The following is a 23958-nucleotide window of genomic DNA, read 5'->3' on the forward strand; positions in this document are numbered from 1 at the left end:
ATACCTAAAATAACTAACCACATAAAAGAAGAAGATTAACCTCAAATACAAAAGTTAATGTAGCTTATATATCAAAGCAAGGCACTGAAAATGCCTAGATGGATTGCATAATCCCATAAACAAATAAAGGTTTGGTCCTAGCCTTTTTATTAGTTTTCAGTGAAATTACACATGCAAATCTCCGTGCCCCAGTGAATATGCCCTCTAAGTCTAACAGACCAAACGGAGCAAACATCAAGCACACAAAATTTGTAGCTAAAGACGCTTTGCTTCACCACACACCCACGGGACACAGCAGTGATAAAAATTAAGCAACAAACGAAAGTTTGACTAAGTTACACTGACTATAAGGGTTGGTAAATCTCGTGCCAGCCACCGCGGTCATACGATAGACCCAAACTAATAAACCCCAGCACAAAGTGTGTTTAAGAATTTCTGATCCTCAATAAGAATAAACTTTACCTAGGCCGTAAAAGCTACAGCTAAAGAAAAAATAACTTATGAAAGTAATCTTAACAAATCTGATAACACAACAGCTAAGACCCAAACTGGTATTAGATACCCCACTATGCTTAGCCATAAACCTAAATATGCAAACCCAACAAACATATTCACCAGAGAACTACTAGCAACAGCTTAAAACTCAAAGAACTTGGCAGTGCTTTATATCCATCTAGAGGAGCCTGTTCTATAACCAATAAACCCTGATTCACCTCACCATCTCTTGCTAAATCAGCCTATATACCGCCATCTTCAGCAAACCCTACTTAAGACACTTAAAGTAAGCTAAAACATACAACATAAAAACGTTAGGTCAAGGTGTAGCCAATAGATGGGAAGAAATGGGCTACATTTTCTTACCCTAAGAAAATCAATGGACACTCTTATGAAACTGAAGAGGATAAAGAGGATTTAGCAGTAAATTGAATTTAGAAAGCTCAATTGAACCGAGCAATGAAGCACACACACACCGCCCGTCATCCTCCTCAACATTTTTACTACAAGACTTACATAAACTACTGCCACAAAAATTAAGAGGAGATAAGTTGTAACAAGGTAAGCATACTGGAAAGTGTGCTTGGAACATCAAAATGTAGCTTAACTATAAAGCACCTGGCTTATACCAGAACATTTCACACAATGAACATTTTGAGCTAATTGTAGCCCAAAAACCAACAACCACAACTACACCAAACCTGTAAAATAAACCATTCACCAATCTGTAAAGTATAGGTGATAGAAATACGTACCAGGAGCTATAGAGCCAGTACTGCAAGGGAAAGATGAAATACTAATTCAAAGCACTAAAAAGCAAAGATTACACCTTGTACCTTTTGCATAATGATTTAACTAGACAGAGCTTAACACAGAGAACTTCGCTAAGCACCCTAAAATCAGACAAGCTACCTAAAGACAGTTATCTATGAACACACTCATCTATGTGGCAAAATAGTGAGAAGACCTCTAGGTAGAGGTGAAAAGCCTACCAAGCCTGATGATAGCTGGTTACTCAGAACCGAATTTCAGTTCCACTTAAAATTTACCACAAGAAATAATACTCCAACATGTAAATTTTAATGTTAGTCTAAAGAGGGAGAGCCCTTTAGATATGGATACACCCTTATATAGAGAGTAAAATCACCTACACAGCCATAGTTGGCCAAAAAGCAGCCACCAATTAAGAAAGTGTTCAAGCTCAACCACATCAACCCCTAAATTACAAGAACCAACATGGCCTCCTGTAATACAAACTGAGTTAATCTATTTCCCAATAGATGAGCTAATGTTAATATTAGTAACAAGAAAAAATTCTCCAAGCACAAACTTATATCAGACTGAATGAATCACTGATAGTTAACATATATATAGAAAAAAACAAACACAGGCCTAACCTATAAAACAAAATGTTAACCTGACACCGGAGTGCTGTAAGGAAAGATTTAAAAAAGTAAAAGGAACTCAGCAAACAAAAATCCCACCTGTTTACCAAAAACATCACCTCTAGCATTACAACTATTAGAGGCACCACCTGCCCAGTGACAATTGTTAAACGGCTGTGGTATCCTGACCGTGCAAAGGTAGCATAATCATTTGTTCCCTGAATAGGGACTTGTATGAACAGCTTGACGAGGATTTATCTGTCTCTTACTTTTGATCAGTGAAATTGACCTTCCCGTGAAGAGGCGGGAATAGGAATAAACCAATAAGATGAGAAGACTCAATGGAGCTTTAATTTTTCAACCATCCCTAATTTTCCTAACCTTATAATTTCTGGTTTAATAATTTTGGTTGGGGTGACCTCGGAGCACAAAACAACCTCCGAATGATTTAAATCTAGACTAACAAGTCAAAATACAGAAAAAAATCATAAATTGACCCATCACTTGAGCAACAGACCAAGTTACCCTAGGGATAACAGCGCAATCCTATTCTAGAGTCCATATTGACAATAGGGTTTACAACTTCGATGTTGGATCAGGACACCCCAATGGTGCAACTGCTATTAAAGGTTCGTTTGTTCAACGATTAAAGTCCTATGTGATCTGAGTTCAGACCAGAGTAATCCAGGTCGGTTTCTATCTATTTACAAGTTTTTCCCAAGAAAAGGACAAGAGAAACAAGGCCAACTCCCCATCAGAGCCTTAAATCCAATACATACACTAACATTAATCTAGTAAATTGTCTACTCACCTACCCTAAAACAGGGTTGGTTAAGGTGGCAGAGCCTGGTAATTGCATAAGACTTAAAACTTTACCCTCAGAGGTTCAACTCCTCTCCTTAACACTCCATGTTCATTATAAATGTCCTCACCCTAACTATCCCCATTCTACTTGCAATAGCATTCTTAACCCTCATAGAATGAAAACTCCTAGGGTATACACAATTACGAAAAGGCCCAAATGTAGTATGCCCCTATGGCATCCTTCAACCATTCGCTGATGCACTAAAACTATTCATTAAACAACCAATATGACCACTAGCCTCCTCCCCACTACTATTCTCCATTGCCCCAACCCTAGCACTAACCCTAGCCCTTATTATATGAATCCCATTTCCAATACCACAACCCTTAATCAACATAAACTTTGGTATCCTATTTATTCTAGCAACCTCTAGCCTATCCGTCTATGCCATCCTATGATCAGGCTGATCATCAAATTCTAAATATGCTCTAATTGGAGCACTCTGAGCTGTCACACAGACAATCTCACACGAAGTATCCCTTGCCATCATCGTTTTATCAGTAATACTTATAAATGGATCGTTCACTATATTCTCACTAATTACAACACAAGAACATATCTGACTCATCATCCCGACAGGACCACTAGCAATCATATGATTTATCTCAACATTAGCAGAAACAAACTGGGCCCCATTCGACCTAACTGAAGGAGAATCCGAACTCGTGTCCGGGTTCAATGTAGAATATGCCACCGGACCATTTGCCTTATTCTTCATAGCAGAATATATGAACATCATTATAATAAATGCTCTCACAACAATCATATTCCTAGGAGCATTTCACCACTCTCTAACCGTAGAATTATACACTATTAACTTCACCATCAAAACCCTCTGCCTCACCATACTGTTCCTATGAATCCGAGCATCATACCCCTGATTCTGATATGACCAACTCATACACCTACTATGAAAAAACTTCCTCCCACTCACTTTGGCCACCTGCATACTATATGTATCCCTCCCCATTGCCATATCAAGCATCCCCCCACAAATATAGAAATATGTCTGACAGAAGAATTACTTTGATAGAGTAAAATATAGAGGTTCAAACCCTCTTATTTCTAGAGCTACAGGAATCGAACCTAATCTTAAGAACTCAAAATTCTTCGTGCTACCATATCATACCCAACTCTAAAGTAAGGTCAGCTAAATTAAGCTATCAAGCCCATACCCCGAAAATGTTGGTTTATATCCTTCCTGTACTAATCAACCCCACTGCCAAATTAATTATCTTACCCACTATAATTATAGGAACAATAATTACAATAACAAGCTCCCACTGACTAGTAATATGAGCGGGTTTAGAAATTAATATATTATCATTCATCCTCCTATTAATCAATAAAGGAACCCACAATCCACAGAAGCAGCAACTAAGTACTTCATAACACAAGTCACAGCATCTATGCTACTACTAATAGCAATTGTAATCAGCATACTAGACTCAGGCCAATGATCAATCATCTATATGCAAAACCCCATTACATCATTCATAGCCCTAGTAGCACTAACTATAAAACTTGGATTATCCCCATTTCACCTATGAGTACCAGAAGTCACCCAAGGAACCACCCTAATGTCAAGAATGCTACTACTAACATGACAAAAACTAGCCCCAATCTCCATCCTATACCAAGTAACGCCATCAATCAACCATCAACTCATCATATCAATAGCCCTACTTTCAATCATTGTAGGTGGCTGAGGAGGACTAAACAAAACACAACTGCGTAAAATCATAGCCTATTCATCAATCGCCCATATAGGATGAATAATAGCCATCATCTCATACAACTCCATAGCCTTCATACTAAACCTAATCATCTACATCCTACTATTACCATGTTTACAATAATCGACTATTAACACAAACACCAACACACTAACTCTAGCTCACTCCTGAAACATAATCCCAGTAATTACCCTAATACTACTCATCTCACTAATGTCACTTGGAGGACTCCCACCACTACCAGGGTTCCTACCAAAATGAATCATCATTAATGAGTTAACAAAAAACAATCTAACTTAACACCAACAATTATAACTATACTAGCCTTACTAAACTTGTACTTCTATATACGACTAATTTACTCAACAACCCTAACCCTATTCCCAACCAAAAACACCACAAAAATAAAATGACAACACCCCAAGAACAAACCCTCAATTCTTTTGCCCCCACTTTTTACCATTACAACTATAACCCTACCCCTAACACCTATCATATTTGCCCTAAACTAGGAATTTAGGTTAAATAGACCAAGAGCCTTCAAAGCCCTAAGCAAGTTAAATAAACTTAATTCCTGTAATAAGGACTGCAGGATACCACCCTACATCTCATGAACGCAAATCAATCTTTTACTAAGCTAAGTCCTCGCTAGATTGATGGGATTCAAACCCACGAAATTTTAGTTAACAGCTAAATACCCTAAACAACTGGTTTCAATCTACCTCTCCCGCCGTCTAGAAAAAAAAGGCAGGAGAGGCCCTGGCAGAGTTGAAGCTGCTCTTCTGAATTTGCAATTCAATGTGATCCATCACCTCGAAGCCTGGTAAAAAGAGGACTCAACCCCTGTCTTTAGATTTACAGTCTAATGCTTACTCAGCCATTTTACCTATGTTTGTCAACCGTTGACTATTCTCAACAAACCACAAAGATATCGGCACCCTGTACTTAATATTTGGGGCCTGAGCAGGAATAGTAGTAACTGCCCTAAGCTTATTAATTCGTGCAGAATTAGGACAACCAGGAACCCTATTAGGAGATGACCAAATCTATAATGTCATCATTACAGCCCATGCTTTTGTAATAATCTTCTTCATAGTAATACCAATCCTTATTGGTGGATTTGGCAATTGATTAGTACCACTAATAATTGGAGCCCCTGATATAGCATTTCCCCGAATGAATAACATAAGCTTCTGACTTCTCCCACCATCTTTCCTCCTCCTACTGGCCTCTTCAATAGTAGAAGCCGGAGCGGGAACTGGATGAACTGTATACCCCCCATTAGTAGGTAATCTAGCCCATGCAGGAGCATTAGTGGATCTCACCATTTTTTCCCTTTACTTAGCTGGTATATCCTCAATCCTTGGCACTGTTAATTTTATCACAACAATTATTAATATAAAAGCCCCTGCAATATCACAATGCCAAACACCATTATTTGTATGATCAGTCCTGGTCACTGCAATCCTCTTACTACTCTCCCTCCCTGTCCTAGCAGCCAATATTACAATACTCTTAACTGACTGGAACCTAAATACTACCTTCTTTGACCCTGCAGGAGGAGGAGACCCAATCCTCTACCAATACTTATTCTGATTTTTTGGTCACCCTGAAGTATACATCTTAATTCTCCCAGGCTTCAGCATAATCTCCCACATCATTACCTATTATTCTGGTAAAAAGGAGCCATTTGGGTATATAGGAATAGTATGAGCTATGATGTCTATTGGCTTCTTGGGGTTCATTGTTTGAGCACACCATATGTTTACTGTCAGAATAGACGTTGATACCCAAGCCTACTTCACATCTGCTACTATAATTACTGCCATTCCCACAGGAGTAAAAGTCTTCAGTTGACTAGCTTCACTTCACGGAGGTAACATCAAATGATCTCCAGCTCTACTTTGAGCCCTAGGCTTTATTTTCCTTTTCACAGTAGGTGGCCTAACAGGCATTGTTCTATCCAACTCATCCCTAGATATCGTACTGCATGACACATACTATGTAGTAGCCCATTTTCACTACGTTTTATCAATAGGAGCAGTGTTCGCAATCATAGGAGGATTTGTGCACTGATTCCCACTATTCTCAGGCTATACACTAGATCAAATATGAGCAAAAATCCATTTTACCATTATATTTGTAGGAGTAAATCTAACCTTCTTCCCTCAACACTTCCTTGGCCTATCTGGCATACCACGACGCTATTCTGACTACCCAGATGCCTACACAGCATGAAATACAGTATCATCAATAGGCTCTTTCATTTCCCTAACTGTGGTAATTATTACAGTTTTCATAATCTGAGAAGCATTTGCCTCAAAACAAGAAGTAGGAGTAGTTGAGCTTACAACAACAAACCTAGAGTGACTCCATGGATGTCCACCACCATACCACACGTTCAAAGAACCCATATACGTAAAAACACACCAAGAAAGGAAGGAATCGAACACCCTAGAACTAGTTTCAAGCCAGCCCCATATCCTATATGTCTTTCTCTACATAAGATATTAGTAAAATAATTACATAACTTTGTCAAAGTTAAATTATAGGCTAATCCCCCGTATATCTTCATGGCTCACCCCCTCCAACTAGGCCTACAAGATGCAACATCACCCATCATAGAAGAATTATTAAACTTCCATGATCATACACTAATAATTGTCTACCTCATTAGCTCCCTAGTGCTTTATATCATTTCACTTATGCTTACCACTAAATTAACACACACCAACACAATAGACACCCAAGAAGTAGACACAATCTGAACAATCCTCCCAGCAATTATTCTCATTATAATTGCTCTCCCATCCCTATGAATCCTATATATGATAGATGAAATCAACAATCCAGTACTAACAGTAAAAACCATAGGACATCAATGATACTGAAGCTATGAGTATACCGATTATGAAGACCTAACATTCGACTCTTACATGATCCCAACATCAGAATTAAAACCCGGAGAACACCAAATCCTTGAAGTTGACATCGAGTCGTACTACCAATAGAAGTACCAATCCGAATATTAATCTCATCTGAAGATGTACTACACTCATGAGCCATCCCATCATTAGGCCTAAAAACAGATGCCATCCCAGAGTGCCTCAACCAAGCAACCCTCACCTCCACATGACCAAGACTTTACTATGGCCAATGCTCCAAAATTTGCAGCTCAAACCACAGCTTTATACCAATCATATTAGAAATGGTCCCACTCAAATACTTTGAAAACTGATCCTTATCTACACTATAAGTACATTATGAAGCTACTGCAGCGTTAACCTTTTAAGTTAAAGACAGAGAGCCAGCTCTCCATAATGATATGCCACAACTTGACACATCCACATGATTTACAATTACCTCCATAAATCTCACCCTGTTTATTATCTTCCAATTAAAAGTAAAAACATTCAATTTTTCACCCAACCCTACACCCAAAAATGTCGAATCTATAAAACAAGAAAACCCTTGAGAAAAAAATGAATGAAAATCTATTTACCTCTTTCATTACCCCTACTATAATAGGACTTCCTATTGTCACCTTAGTAATCCTCTTCCCAAGTATTATACTCCCAGCTCCAAACCGATTAATCAATAACTGACTAACTTCCATCCAACAATGAGCAATCAAACTAATCACTAAACAAATAATAACAATGCACAACTCTAAAGGAAGTACCTGATCTTTAATATTAATATCACTTATTATTTTCATTGGGTCAACTAACCTACTCAGACTTTTTCCATACTCCTTCACCCCAACAACTCAACTACCAATAAATCTAAGAATGACTATCCCAATCTGAGCAGGAGCTGTAATCCTAGGCTTCCGCCATAAAATAAAATCATCCCTAGCCCACTTACCACAAGGAACCCCGAACCCCTTAATCCCAATACTAGTCATTATTGAAACTATTAGCCTACTTATTCAACCAATAGCACTAGCCATTCGACTAACAGCTAACATCACAGCAGGTCACCTATTAATCCACCTAATCAGTGGAGCTACACTAGCACTACTAACTATTAACCCAACCACAGCTTTCGTGACATTTATTATCCTAGTTCTCCTCACAATTCTTGAATTTGCGGTAGCCCTAATCCAAGCCTATGTATTTACACTCCTAGTTAGCCTATATCTCCATGACAACACATAATGACCCACCAAGTCCATGCTTACCACATAGTTAACCCAAGTCCATGACCACTAACAGGAGCATTATCCACCCTCCTAATAACATCAGGCTTAGCAATATGATTCCACTTTAACTCTAAATCCCTTTTAATACTAGGACTGCTCACCAACTCACTAACTATATATCAATGGTGATGGGATGTGGTATGAGAAGGCACATTCCAAGGCCACCACACCCCAGTTGTTCAAAAAAGGCTGCAATACGGAATAGTACTGTTTATTGTTTCAGAAGTATTCTTTGCTGGATTTTTCTGAGCCTTTTACCATTCAAGCCTTGCCCCAACCCCAGAACTAGGAGGTTGCTGACCACTCACCGGCATTAACCCACCAGACCCCTTAGATGTCCCTCTTCTCAACACATCAGTTCTTCTCGCATCAGGCATATCCATTACCTGAGCCCACCACAGTCTAATGGAAGGAAACGGAAAAAATATAATCCAAGCACTATCAATCACTATTCTACTAGGCATCTACTTCATCCTCTTACAAGCCTCAGAATATTTTGAAACTTCATTCACAATCTCTGATGGCATTTATGGTTCAACTTTCTTCATAGCAACAGGATTTCATGGCCTACATGTAATTATTGGCTCCACATTCCTACTAGTATGCCTAACTCGACAACTAAAATTCCATTTTACATCAAAACATCACTTTGGTTTCGAGGCCGCAGCCTGATACTGACATTTTGTTGATGTAGTATGACTATTCCTATACGTCTCCATCTATTGATGAGGCTCATGCTCTCTTAGTATTAATCAGTACAGCTGACTTCCAATCAGCTAGATTTGGTATAAACCCAAAAAAGAGCAATCAACCTAATCATTGCATTAATGCTAAATTCCCTCCTAGCAACCCTCTTAATCACTATCGTATTCTGAGTCCCACAAATCAACATTTACAATGAAAAATCAAACCCCTATGAATGCGGATTTGACCCCATAGGCTCAGCACGACTCCCATTCTCAATAAAATTCTTCTTAATCGCAACCACCTTCCTCTTATTTGACCTTGAAATTGCCCTACTTCTTCCCCTCCCTTGAGCACTACAAACAAACAACCTCTACCCAGTTATCCTTATAGCATTAGCCCTAATCATCATCCTATCATTAGGACTAGCCTACGAATGGTCTCAAAAAGGATTAGAATGAAGTGAATATGGTGCTTAGTTTAATACAAAGCAAATGATTTCGACTCATTAGATTATGAACCACTCATAAGTACCAAAATGTCCCCTATCCTAATTAACCTATTCTTAGCCTTCCCAGCATCCCTATTAGGAGCACTAATTTATCAATCACACTTAATATCCTCACTCCTATGCTTACAGGGTATAATATTATCAATTTTTATCACTACAACCCTAATTACCCTGAACTTCAGCATCACCTTATCATTTATGTTCCCCATTATCGTCCTAGTCTTCGCAGCCTGTGAAGCCGCAGTAGGACTGGCCCTACTAGTTACAATATCAAACTCATATGGAACAGACTATGTACAAAACCTAAACCTCTTACAATGCTAAAAATTATTATACCCACATCATACTCATCCCTATAACATGATTCTCAAAGAACAACATAATCTGAATTAACTCCACTGCCTACAGTCTACTAATAAGTATACTATGCTTACTTATCCTAAACCAATCAAACGAAAACAGCCTTAACTTCTCACTATTATTCTCCTCAGACTCCCTCTCCACCCCTCTCTTAATCCTAATAGCCTGATTACTACCACTAATAATTATAGCTAGCCAACAACACATGAACAAAGAACCAGTAGAATGGAAAAAAATGTATATTACTATACTAGTACTACTACAAGTCCTATTAATTATAACATTTACATCCACAGAACTAATCTTATTTTACATCTTATTTGAAGCCACACTAATTCCTACACTAATTATCATTACATGATGAGGAAACCAAACAGAATGACTTAACGCAGGCCTATACTTCCTATTCTACACACTAATTGGATCCCTACCCCTTTTAGTCACATTAATCTACCCACAAAACTCGCTAGGGTCCTATCATGATCAAACTACCTGCTCTGACTAGCATGCATAATAGCATTTATAGTTAAAATACCATTATATGGACTACACCTATGACTACCCAAAGCCCATGTTGAAGCACCTATTGCTGGCTCCATAGTACTAGCAGCCGTTCTACTAAAACTAGGAGGATATGGTATAATACAAGTCACCATCCTCCTATCACCCGTCACAAACCAGATAATATACCCATTTATACTACTCTCACTATGAGGCATAGTAATGACCAGCTCAACTTGTTTATGACAGACAGACCTAAAATCCCTAATTGCATACTCATCAGTCAGCCACATAGCATTAGTAATCATTGCCATCTTAATCCAATCCCCATGAAGCTTTATAGGAGCTACAGCACTAATAGTAGCCCATGGTCTAAACTCATCAGTCCTATTCTGCCTAGCAAACACAAACTATGAATGAGTACATAGTCGAACCATGCTCCTAACTCGAGGCCTGCAAACAATACTCCCACTAATAACTCTATGGTGACTTACAGCAAGCTTAACCAACCTCTCACTACCCCCAACAATTAGTCTAATTGGAGAACTAATAATCATCACCTCTTCGTTCTCATGATCCAACTTCACCATCCTCCTTATAGGAACTAACACACTAATCACAGCTTTATACACCCTATATATATTAACCACGACTCAACAAGGCAAGCCTACCTATCACATAAATAACATTCACCCATCATTCACAAGAGAAAACTCCTTAGTCCTCCTCCACCTACTCCCCCTGCTCCTACTATCTTTAAATCCAAAGATCATTCTTAGCACAATATTCTATAAATACAGTTTAACAAAAACACTAGATTGTGAATCTAGAATCAGAAAATAAAATTTTCTTATTTACCAAGAAAGTATGCAAGAACTGCTAACTCATGCCACCATACCTAAAAATATGGTTTTTTTACTTTTAAAGGATAGTAGCTATCCGTTGGTCTTAGGAACCAAAAAATTGGTGCAACTCCAAATAAAAGTAATAAATGTATTAACCTCATCTATAATCATAATATTCACCATCCTTATATACCCCATCCTAATATCCCTAACAGACTTTTACAAAAACTAAAACTATCCTGAATACACCAAAACCTCAAACTAGCATTCATCACTAGCATAATCCCCATAATTATATTTCTCCACCTAGGTAATGAAACCATTGTATCCAATTGACACTGACTCACCATCCATACCACAAAACTCTCACTCAGCCTCAAACTAGACTATTTTTCATTACTATTCGTGCCAGTAGCCCTATTTGTAACATGATCAATCACAGAATTCTCCCTATGATACATACACTCTGACCCCAACATCAACCAATTCCTTAAATATCTACTATTTTTCCTTATCACCATACTAATCCTAGTCACAGCAAATAACCTATTCCAACTCTTCATCGGGTGGGAAGGAGTAGGCATCATATCATTTCTCCTCATCAGATGATGATACGGATGCACTGACGCCAACATCTCCGCACTACAAGCAATCCTATAAAACCAAATCGGAGACATTGGATTCATCCTATCAATAGCATGATTTTTAATTTACTCCAACTCATGAGATCTACAACAACTATTCATAGACCCTAAAATAACAACAATCACCCTACTAGGCCTACTACTAGCTGCTACTGGAAAATCAGCCCAATTCGGACTCCACCCATGATTCCCCTCAGCCATAGAAGGTCCCACACCAGTATCAGCCCTACTCCACTCAAGCACAATGGTTGTAGCAGGAATCTTCCTCCTAATCCAATTCCACCCCCTCCTAGAATCCAATCAACTAATTATATCAACTATACTATGCCTAGGAGCTATCACAAACCTCTTCACAGCAATCTGTGCTCTAACACAGAATGACATAAAAAAAAATCATTGCATTCTCAACTTCCAGTCAACTAGGTCTAATGATAGTCACCCTCGGAATTAACCAACCCTACCTTTCATTCCTCCACATCTGCAATCATGCATTCTTCAAAGCAATAGTATTCATATGTTCAGGATCCAACATTCATGGAACGATGAACAAGACATCCACAAATTAGGTGGATTAGCCAAAGCCATACCTTTCACGACTTCCTCTCTAACAGTAGGAAGTCTAGCACTCACAGGCATACTCTTCCTAACAGGATTTTACCCCAAAGATCTTATCATCGAATCTGCCAACATGTCGTACACCAACGCCTGAGCCCTACTAATTACACTGATTGCAACCTCCCTTACAGCTGTATACAGCACATGAGTCATCTTCTTTGCCCTCCTAAGACAGCCCCGATTCTACCCACTCATCAACATAAATGAAAAGCGATTACTCTTAGGAAGCATTTTTGCTGGCTTTATTATCTCAAATAACATCACCCCCATAAATAACCCCACACTCACTATAACATTATACCTAAAACTAATAGCCTTAGGATTCACTATCCTAGGTTTCACTATCGCAATAGAACTAAACAACATAACCTACAACCTAAAACTAAACCTAAACTCCAACACCAAATCATTTTCTACAATACTTGGATTTTTCCCAACTATTATACACCGTACATCACCCAAAAACACACTAACACTCAGTCAAAAAGCAGCATCAACCCGCCTAGACATAATCTGAATAGAAAAAAACACACCCAAATTAATAGCCAACATACAAATTAAAGCCTCTATCACCGTATCCAACCAAAAAGGAATAATGAAGCTATACTTCCTATCCTTCCTACTATCAATAGCCTTAGTACTAACAATTATTATCTAACTACCACAAGTAGTCTCAAGAACAATAAAAATGCTTACAAAGACCAACCAGCCAACACCATTAATCAACTTCCATAACTATAACCAGCCACAACACCCATAACATCTTTATTAACATACTCCACCCCCTCACCACTACAAATAACCCAATTACTTGTATTATAAACACCCCCCAACACATCCACCTCATCATTCTTCACCAATAAAACCAAAAAAATCAACTCAACATACAAACCAAACACCAAAGCACCTCAAATAACCACATTAGAACCCCATGTCTCAGGATAGTCTTCAATAGCCATCGCCATAGTATAACCAAACACCACTATCATCCCACCTAAATAAACCAAGAACACCATTAAACCCAAAAAGGAACCACCAAAACTTAAAACCAACCCACAACCAACCTCACCACTGATGACCAACCCAAAACCACCATAAATAGGAGAAGGTTTAGAAGAAAATCCTACAAAGCCCAACATAAACATAACACTCAATAAATACATAGAATAAGTCATAATTTCCACATGGACTCAAACCAAGACTAATGACAAGAAAAATCATCGTTGTAATTCAACTACAGAAACTCTTAAAGACAAACATCCAAAAAACACACCCATTAATAAAAATTATTAACCACTCATTCATTGACCTCCCAACGCCATCCAATATCTAAGCATGATGAAACTTCGGCTTCCTATTAGGAATTTGCTTAATCCTACAAATTGCAACAGGATTATTTCTAGCAATACACTACACATGAGACACCACAACAGCATTCTCTTCAGTCGAACATATCTGCCGAGATGTAAACTATGGTTGAATTATCCAGTATCTCCATGCCAACGGAGCTTCCATATTCTTTATTTGCCTATTCATACATGTAGGATGAGGAATTTACTATGGACCATATGCCTTCATAGAAACATGAAACATTGGTATTATGTTACTATTCACAGTTATAGCCACCGCGTTCATAGGCTATGTTCTCCCATGAGGACAAATATCATTCTGAGGAGCCACAGTAATTACCAATCTACTTTCAGCAATCCTGTACATTGGATCCAATCTAGTAGAATGAATTTGAGGTGGATTCTCTGTAGACAAAGCCACCCTAACCCGATTCTTCACATTCCACTTTATCTTACCCTTTATTATTGCAGCACTAGCAATAGTCCACCTCCTATTCCTACACGAAACAGGATCAAACAACCAATCAGGAATCAATTCAGACTCCGACAAAATCCCATTCCACCCATACTTTACTATCAAAGACTCCTTTGGATTTCTACTTTTATTTGCCCTTCTCTTGGTCCTAGTACTATTCTCACCAGACCTATTAGGAGACCCAGACAACCACACACCAGTCAACCCCCTAAACACACCACCACATATTAAACCAGAATGATATTTCCTATTTGCATACGCAATCCTATGATCCATCCCCAACAAACTCGGCAGAGTGATAGCCCTAGTATTATCAATCCTAATCTTAGCAGCCTTCCCTCTCCTTCATACATCAAAACAACGAAGCCTAATATTCTGCCCAATCAGCCAATGCCTATTCTGAGCACTAACTGCAGACCTCCTCACCCTAACATGAATTGGTGGACAACCTGTTGAACCCCCATTTATCATCATCGGTCAAATAGCATCGATCCTATACATTCTCATCATTCTCGTTCTCATACCCACCACTAGCCTAATTGAAAACAAAATACTTAAATGAAGAGTCCTTATAGTATAAACCATTACTTTGGTCTTGTAAACCAACAATGCGGAAATATCCCCTTAGGACATCAGGGAGGAAACAAAGTCCCACCATCAGCACCCAAAGCTGATATTCTTACAATTAAACTATCCCCTGCATTCAATTTTATATCACCTAACCCCAAGTAATACATTAATATGTATGCATTACAATAACCTATGTATATTGTGCATTCAGTTACATACCACATTATGAAAGAAATATTAAGTCCATGAAAATTTTAAATACCACAAATTAACATTAAAGTGGGCTTCATTGTGATAATTCAATAGATATAATCAGTGATCTTTGAGAAAGTTCACCTCCTTTATTATACTTGCTTTGTCCCTACTCTCTTTCCTTTTTCAAACACTAATTGGTGGGTTTAATATGCTACCTACATATACATATATATATATATATATATCATATATGACATAGTCTATCCACTTCTTTCCCTATCATTTTCTCACTGCTTCTCCCTTCCAACATTCTGCATTTTAAGCTCACATTCCATAGTTATTATAATTATCATTATCATTGCCATCATTTTAGGTCTGGATTGTGTATATAAAAATGTTATATTTAGTTTTCTTCCCTTGGCTTGTTTCTCTCAACATGACAATCTCCAGTGAGATTATTTCTCCTTCAAACAACTTAATTTCATTCTTTTTATGAATTCCATATTGACTTCTATAATAGCCTCACTAGTTTTCATTCACACCAGCATTGTATGAGGATTCATTTTCCCTAGATACTCACCAGCATTGTTCTTGTTCATTTTCTTCATGATTATCATTCTGGCAAGGGTGAGATGGAATTGCATTGATGTTTCTTTTTGGCTAAGGATGGTAAACATTTCTTCATGGATTGATTAGCTATTTGTAACTCTTTATCCAAGAATCATCTGTTCAATTCATATGATCATTTATTAATTGGATAATAATAAATTATCCAATTAATTGGATAAAAATAAATTATCCAATTAATTGGATAAAATGCTTTATCTAATGAACATTTTATCTAATGAAAGCTAGCAAAGGTTTTCTCCCATTCTGTGTGGTATATTTTTCCTTTGATGAAATTCAATTTGTCAATTCTTGCTTCTACTTTTTGAACAATTAAAGACATCTCAGAAAACAATTGCCTATGCTTATATATTCCAGACTTTTCTGTATGCGTTCCATATTAGTTTCAAATTTTCAAATATTACATAATTTTCTTTGATCCATTTTGAGTTGATTGCTGTTACAAGAGAGAAGTAGGGCTCTAGTTTCAGTCTTCTATGTATAGATAACCAATTTGTCCAGCACCATATGTTGAAGAAGCTGTCATTTCCTTAGTGTTATGTTTTTGACTCTTTGGTCAAAAACCAAAAACTAGAACTGAATGGAATCATTCCTGGGTCTTCTAGTCTGTTTTGTTGGTCTTCATGCCTGTTTCTGTGACAGCACCATGGTGTTTTTGTTACTATAGCTCTGTAGTATAATTTGAAGTGTGGTGTTATGATATCTTCAGTATTTCTACTTTTGGTCTGGATTAATTTTATTATTCAGGATCTTTCATAGTTCTCTATAAATTTTAAGATGGAATTTTCTATTCTGTGAACAATGACATTGGAATTTTTTTGTGGGAGTTCCACTGAATATAGATTACTTTTGGCAGCATATTTATTTGCACAATAATACTTCTGCCAATCCATGAACATGGAAAATCCAACTATGGTGTCTTATTCACTTTCTACTTTCATAATTTTACAGTCTTCATTGTCGATTTCTTTCACTTCCTTAGTTAGATTTATAAATAGATACTTAATTTAATGAAGCCATTGTGAATAGAATTACATTCCTAGTTTATTCTCAGCTTGTTCATTGCTGGAATAAAGCAAAATATTTCATATCTCCCTACTTTGCTGAAATTGATGAGTTCTAAGAGTATATTCTGTAGTCTTCAGTGTCTTTTTGCTATATGATCATGTCATCTGAAAATAAGAAAAATTTAACTTATTCCTTCCTACTCTGAATCCTTTTTTTAAATTTCTCATGTCTTTTTGCACTGTCTAGGATTTCCAGTACTATCTTGAATAGTAGTAAGGAGAGAAGACAGTTCTGTCTTATTCCTCACTTTAGAGGAAATAACTTTTGGTTTTCATCCATTTAATATGATGTTCACTATAAATGTGTCATATAAAGACTCTCTTATGTTGAGGTACATTTCTTCTATTCTTAGGTTATTTAGAACTGTTATCATGAACGGACAGTGAATGTTGTCAAAGACTTTTTCTGTGTAAATTGAGATGATCAGGTTATTTTTATGATTTGTTCTGTTTGAACCTTCTATTACATTTATTCATTTGCATATATGAACTCTTTGTATTGTAGGAATGAGACTAACTTGTTCATGGTGTATGTTTTAATATGTTGCTAAACAGAGTTTGAAAGTATGTTTTAGAGAATTTTTGTGTCTACATTCACCAAGGATATTGGCATATATTGGTTTTGTTGTGGCCCTTGTGTTTTAGTAATATTTGGGTAATAATGGCTTCATAGAATGAGTTTGGTAGCATTCTTTCCTTTTTTATTTGATGGACTACTTGAGGAACTATTAGTTCTTTAAAAGCATGTTACATAACTATAAATACATACAAACACAGAGTCAGAAAGAGAGAGAAAGAGAGAGGTAGCCAGAACATGATTGTATTAGGCTTTCTGTAGGAAGTTCTTATGTGGGCGAAGAAAAGAGAAAATTACAGACTAAAACACATTGCAAATGTGTATGAAAATGATATAGGGCAATACACTGCAAGCTGTTCAAAAATAGGAGAGTAGGACTACAAAAATAATAAGGAAGTTAATCTCATTAATGGATGATATATACATGTCTGAAATACTAAGGCAACTCCCCTCACAAATTCCCCTCATAAACTTAAAAAATGGAGGACAAGAAGGTAAAACAGGTCCCATCTGGGATGGATATCAGTGGAAGAGGGAAGGGCATAAGAAGAAGGTAAATGAGGATGAATATGCACATGTATTTTGTATTTCTGTGTGAAAATATAACAATGAAACCTGTTCAAATTGTTCTCCTCCCATTTACAACAGCCTCAAAAACAATAGAGTACCTTGGAATAAATTTAATGATGGAAACCAAAGACTTTTTCAATGGAAACTATAAACCAATGAAAAAAGAAGCTGGTGAAGACATGAGAAGATGGAAAGATAGCCCATGTTCATGAATAAGTGGAATCAACATTGTAAAAATGGTCATATTACCAAATGCAATCTTTCTATTCAACACAGTCCCTATCAAAATAACAATGAATTTCTGCACAGAAATAGAAAAATCTATTCTGAAATACGCATTGAAATACAAAAAACCTTGACTAGACAAAGCAATTCTGAGCAAAAAGTCAAGGCTGAAGGTATTACAATGCGTGACTTCGAATATACCAAAGAGCCATACAACAAAAACAGCATGGTATTGACACAAAAACAGGCAGGAAAACCACTGGATTAAAATAGAATACCCAGACATAAACCCATGCATCTACAGACAAATAGTTGTCAACAGAGACACCCAGAACACATTATGGAGAAAAGACACCCTCTTTAACAATTATTAGTGGGAAAACTAGTTATCTACATGTAGAAGACTGAAACCAGATCCCTATCATTGACACTGTACCAAAATCAAGTCAAAGTGAATCAAAGATATTAATATAAGACCTGATACTTTGAAATAATTCCAGGAAGTAATAGGAAATACACCAGGAAATATGCCCTTATGGAAAAGCTTCCTAAGTAAAATTCAAAAGGCTCAGCATCTAAGAGAAAGAATGAACAAATAGGTCTGCATCAAAAAAATGAACTTCTGCACAGCAAAAGAAACAGTCACTAGAATAAATAGATGGCCCATAGAATGAGAGGAAATCTTTGTCAGCTATTCATCTGATAAGGGACGAATATATACAATCTACAGGGAAGTCAAAAAACTCAACCCCCAAAGAATTAACACCCCAATGAAGAAATGGGCATATGAATTAAACAGGAAATTCTCAAAAGAAGAGGTGCAAATAATCAATAAAAACATGAAGAAATGTTCAACTTTCCTGGTTAAGAAGAGATGCAAATCAAAACTACACTTAGATTTCATATCACTCCTGTTAGAATGGCCATATTCAAGGGCGATAACAAAAACATATGCTGGTGAGGATGTGGTGAAACACGAATCCTTATACACTGTGGGCTGGAATGCAAATTAGTACAACAACTATGGTATGGGAAGCAGTATGGAGATTCCACAAAAAGCTAAAGATAAAAATGCCATATAATCCAGTGATACTGCTTCTGTCCATCTACCCAAAGGAAAGTAAGGCAGTATACAATAGAGACACCTGTACATCAATGTTCATTGTAGCAGTATTCACAATAGCCAAGCTTTGGATACAACCCAGATGCCCTATAATTGATGAACAGATCAAGAAGATGTGACATATATATATATATATATATATATATATATATATGTATGTATATACATATAAAATGGAGTTTTACTCAGCCATAAGGACTAATGACATCATGGGATTTAAAGGTAAATGGATGCAATTAGTCGACATCATGTTAAGTGATGTAAACCAGTTTAAGAAAGACATAGGCCACATGTTTATCTCTCATATGTGGAAGATAGATCCAAATGATAAATTTATACACAAAAACAAGCATGATCATATTCAAACTCATATGCAAAACATGTTTGCAATAGTGGAACTGCTCTATGGAAATTGGGAAAGGAATAAAGAAAAGAGATTGATAGAGCAGCATCAACAATGCAGCAAAACATAACATCTGTGAAGGTTGAGGATGTAATAAGGGAGTGTATTGAAAGCTGTTGAAAAATAGGGGATGGGAGGTAAACAGACAAAAGAGAGTAATGAAAGGGATTGAACAGACCAAAGAAAAGTATACCCACAGCAGGGATGCATTGAAGAACCTCTTTGAACATAACCTTAAATATTAATAATGAAAAACAAGACTGTAAAATAGGTACAGTGTGTAGGGGAGGGTACTAGTGGAAGGTGGGAGAGTGAATGAAGGAGATTAAGGTGAGGGTATATTGTTAACGGACTTCATATACTTATATGAAATTGAACAAGGAAACCTCTTGCAATTGCTTGAAGTCAGGCAGGGAGGGGGTTGATGAGGAGAGACAATGGGAGTAATCTAACCAATGTACAATATAAACCTAGTTGGCATTGTCACTATGATTCTTGCTTCTATAACAAGTATATCAATAAAAAACATAGTAAAAAGTAATATTCACTTGAAAACTGAAAGGTATGAAAATCAGGTACAGTTGTTGCGTATGTACTAATGGGGGGTGTGGGAGGGTAACTGGGGAGGGTGAAGGAAGGAGAATAAGATCAATGTACTTTATATACTTGTTTGAATATAAAACAATAGAACTTGTGTTTGATTGTTTTGAGTAGGAGCCAAGAGGGTTAGAAAGAATTATGTGGGGGATGAATCTAACCCAAATACATTGTAAACATGTATGGAAATGTAAAAGATAAACCCTTGTGTATTTTAATAAAAATGAAAAAAGCAACTGCAGTAATTTATAATTATTATCATCTATTCAATAAATGACATAACAAATAAAAAAGACAAAAAAGAAAAATCAACTCAAAATGTACCAAAGAACTTAATCTAAATCCTGAATATCTGAAATACTTAAGGAAACATAGGGAATACACTTCAAGGTAGAGACATAGGCCAGGGTTTGTGAATAGGACTCCAAGATCTTTGGAAATAAGAGCAACAATTGACAACAGGGATTTTATCAAAATGAAAGTTTCTACAAAGCAAAAGAAACCATAAGCAGAGTGAAGAGCAAGTCTACAGAATGAGGAAAAATATTTGCCAGATATTCATCTACCAGAGTATTAACATCCAGAGAATATAAAGTACTCAGTAAATTAACACCAATCAAAAATGGGCAAATGCCTTAACGCAGAGAAACTAAAGCAGATACCTTAAAAGCAACTGAGGCCAATAGGAAAAGGGAATCAGGAACATGAGAAAAGGTGAGATCAAAAAAATTAACCAAGAAGGTAACACACACGCACAGGAAATTAATGTGAGTCAACTCCCTGTATAGCTATCCTTATCTCAACCAGCGAAAAACTTGTTCCTTCCTATTATGGCTTATACTCTCTCTACAACAAAATTAGAAATAAGGGAAAAATAGTTTCTGCTGGGTATTGAGGGGGTAGGGGGAAGAGGAAGGGGGCGAAGTGGGTGGTAAGGGAGGGGGTGGGGGGCAGGGGGGAGAAATGACCCAATCCTTGTATGCACATATAAATAATATTAAAAATAAAAGTAAATAAGTGTTATTAAAGAAAAAAAATGGGCAAATGAAGTGAGTGAACAATAACCAAAGTTTATTCCTATATATTTTTGAGGCAATTGTTATTGTTAGTGAGATTTTTTTCGTGATTCTTTTCTCAGAATGCTGTTATTAGCATATAAGAAAGCTACTGATTTTTGTATGTGATATTCTATCCTGCTACTTCACCTAAAGTGTTCATCAGATCTTAGAGTGTTTTTGGTACAGTTTTTAGGGATTTTTAAGTTTAGCATAGTGTCATATCAGCTACAAATAGGGATAATTTGAATTTTTCTTTTTTTGTTAGTATCCCTTTTGTGTCTTTCTCCTTCCTCATTGTTCTAGCTAAGAAATAAATCATTATAATGAATAAAAGTGGAAGAAATGGACATCCTTATCTCTTCTGACTTTTATGAAAATTGTTTCAGTTTTTCCCAACTTTGTATGTTGTTGGCTATAGGTTTATCATATATAGTCATTATTAAATTGAGATATATTCCTAATTTGTACAGGACTTTATATAATGAAGAGATATTGAATTATATCAAAAGCATTTTTGCATGTATTGAGAAAATGAAGTGATATCTGTCCTTTATTCTCTTTATGTGATAATTATATTCATTGATTTTCATATTTTGAACTATATTTACATAATTGAAATGAAACCAACTCTTTGATGGTATATAGTCTTCCTAATGTATTATTGACTTTGACTTGTCAGTATTTCATTAAGAATTTTTGAATCTATGTTCATCTGGCAAATTAGTATGTAATTTTCTTTTTTCAAGTCCTATCTTGTTTTGGTATAAGTGTAATACTGGTTTCATGTTAATACCATCAAATCATGGTAATTCCATGAGTTTGGTAGCATTCCTTCCCCTATCTATTTCATTTTGAGGAGAATTGATGTTAGTTCTTCTTTAAAGGTATTGTAGAATTTTCATATAAATCCATCCAGTCCTGGGCTTTTCTTTGGTTGGAGAATATTAGTGCTTCAATTTCTTTCTTTCTAATGATCTGTTTAGGTGTTTTATATCACCCTGTTTCAATTTTAGTAGGTCATACACTTCTAGAAATTTATCCATTTTTCAGATTTTCTACCTGCTAAGAATATTTTTTTTCTCGTTTGGGAGAGAAGGATATACTAAGAACACATGATAAGCACTATGAAAGCACAAATTTTTACTCACTTTTAAGATTGAAAAATGAAGTAAATATATTATTTCAAATGTTTATATTGTCTTCATAGTAATATCAAAGCATGGAAAACATGGACATGCATTCTAACTTTGATGTTAATTCTTTCCCATGACTGTTTATTTCAATATTTCCCTACATGTTAGAGCTTCATTTGGACATTGTTTCTCTGTTTAAAATCCATAACTCTAGAATCACTGGGTGACACTCAGCTAAGGAGGCTTTCTACCATATTCACTTTTACAACTTCTGTGTTTATAATTGTATGGACCAATATATCCTTTGGGATTCTATTTTCTTTCACATCTTTACTGAATTATACTCAAAAAGAAAGTCTAACCGCAAAAATATTTATTATGTTTATTATTGTGACTGTGCAGAAGATAAGTGAATCTATATTTTGACATACTAATCACATCACTGTATTGCAGTGATTACATATTAATAACTCAGCATTAGATATGTATTTATACAACTGTTACAGATAATCAGGAATAGCACTTATATTTGTGTAGTGACCCTGGAAACTCTAGAACAGAGGATGGATGTTTCTTGGATCAATAAGGAGGAAGAGATATGAGGTAAGGCATCCCTGATGGGTAAAAGAGGTGAACAATGCCCCAGAGAAGAAATATTAGATGACAGTAGATCAGGATCCACATAGTTCTCTTTTTCAGATAAGAAGGAAGCAGAGCTTGCATGAGGATGGCACAGAACTTAATCCACTGCAACCCAGATGGAGTTGAAGTATTTTGGGACAACCAGAGATTTTAGATTAAAGTTCTGTAAATGGTTGTCCGGTTTATAAACAGTTCCATGTGGATTACGCCCTGTCCTGCACAAATTCACTTTCTTAAAAATAAAAATAAAGAGTATAGTTACTCTTAGTATGATACTGAGACTGAGTACTAGTTTGGAAATGAGTCAAGAGAAGATGATTAATTATTCAATAACATTTTTGGCACTCTATTTGGAGAGATGAAATGACAGCTAGATAGACAAATAGTGAAATGATGGGCAGGCTGATTCTCCTGTAATGACACGTTACCATGTGACCTTAACACATATATCATTCAAAATGCTTGTTGAGCACCAGCTTCATGTGATTACATTAACTATTTT

At 36.4% G+C, this 23958-nt stretch overlaps 2 pseudogenes; one reads left to right on the top strand and one right to left on the bottom strand.

The window, feature by feature from the left end:
* The first annotated feature begins 2789 nt into the window (after window positions 1–2789).
* LOC141424774 (NADH-ubiquinone oxidoreductase chain 1-like) lies at window positions 2790–3746 on the top strand (annotated as a pseudogene).
* A 19913-nt stretch (window positions 3747–23659) lies between these two features.
* The window catches only part of LOC109674578 (cytochrome P450 2C8-like), a 28402-nt pseudogene continuing 28103 nt past the window's right edge, over window positions 23660–23958 (bottom strand).

This window comes from Castor canadensis, chromosome 7 (genome assembly GCF_047511655.1).
Source record: "Castor canadensis chromosome 7, mCasCan1.hap1v2, whole genome shotgun sequence".
Taxonomy (NCBI): domain Eukaryota; kingdom Metazoa; phylum Chordata; class Mammalia; order Rodentia; family Castoridae; genus Castor; species Castor canadensis.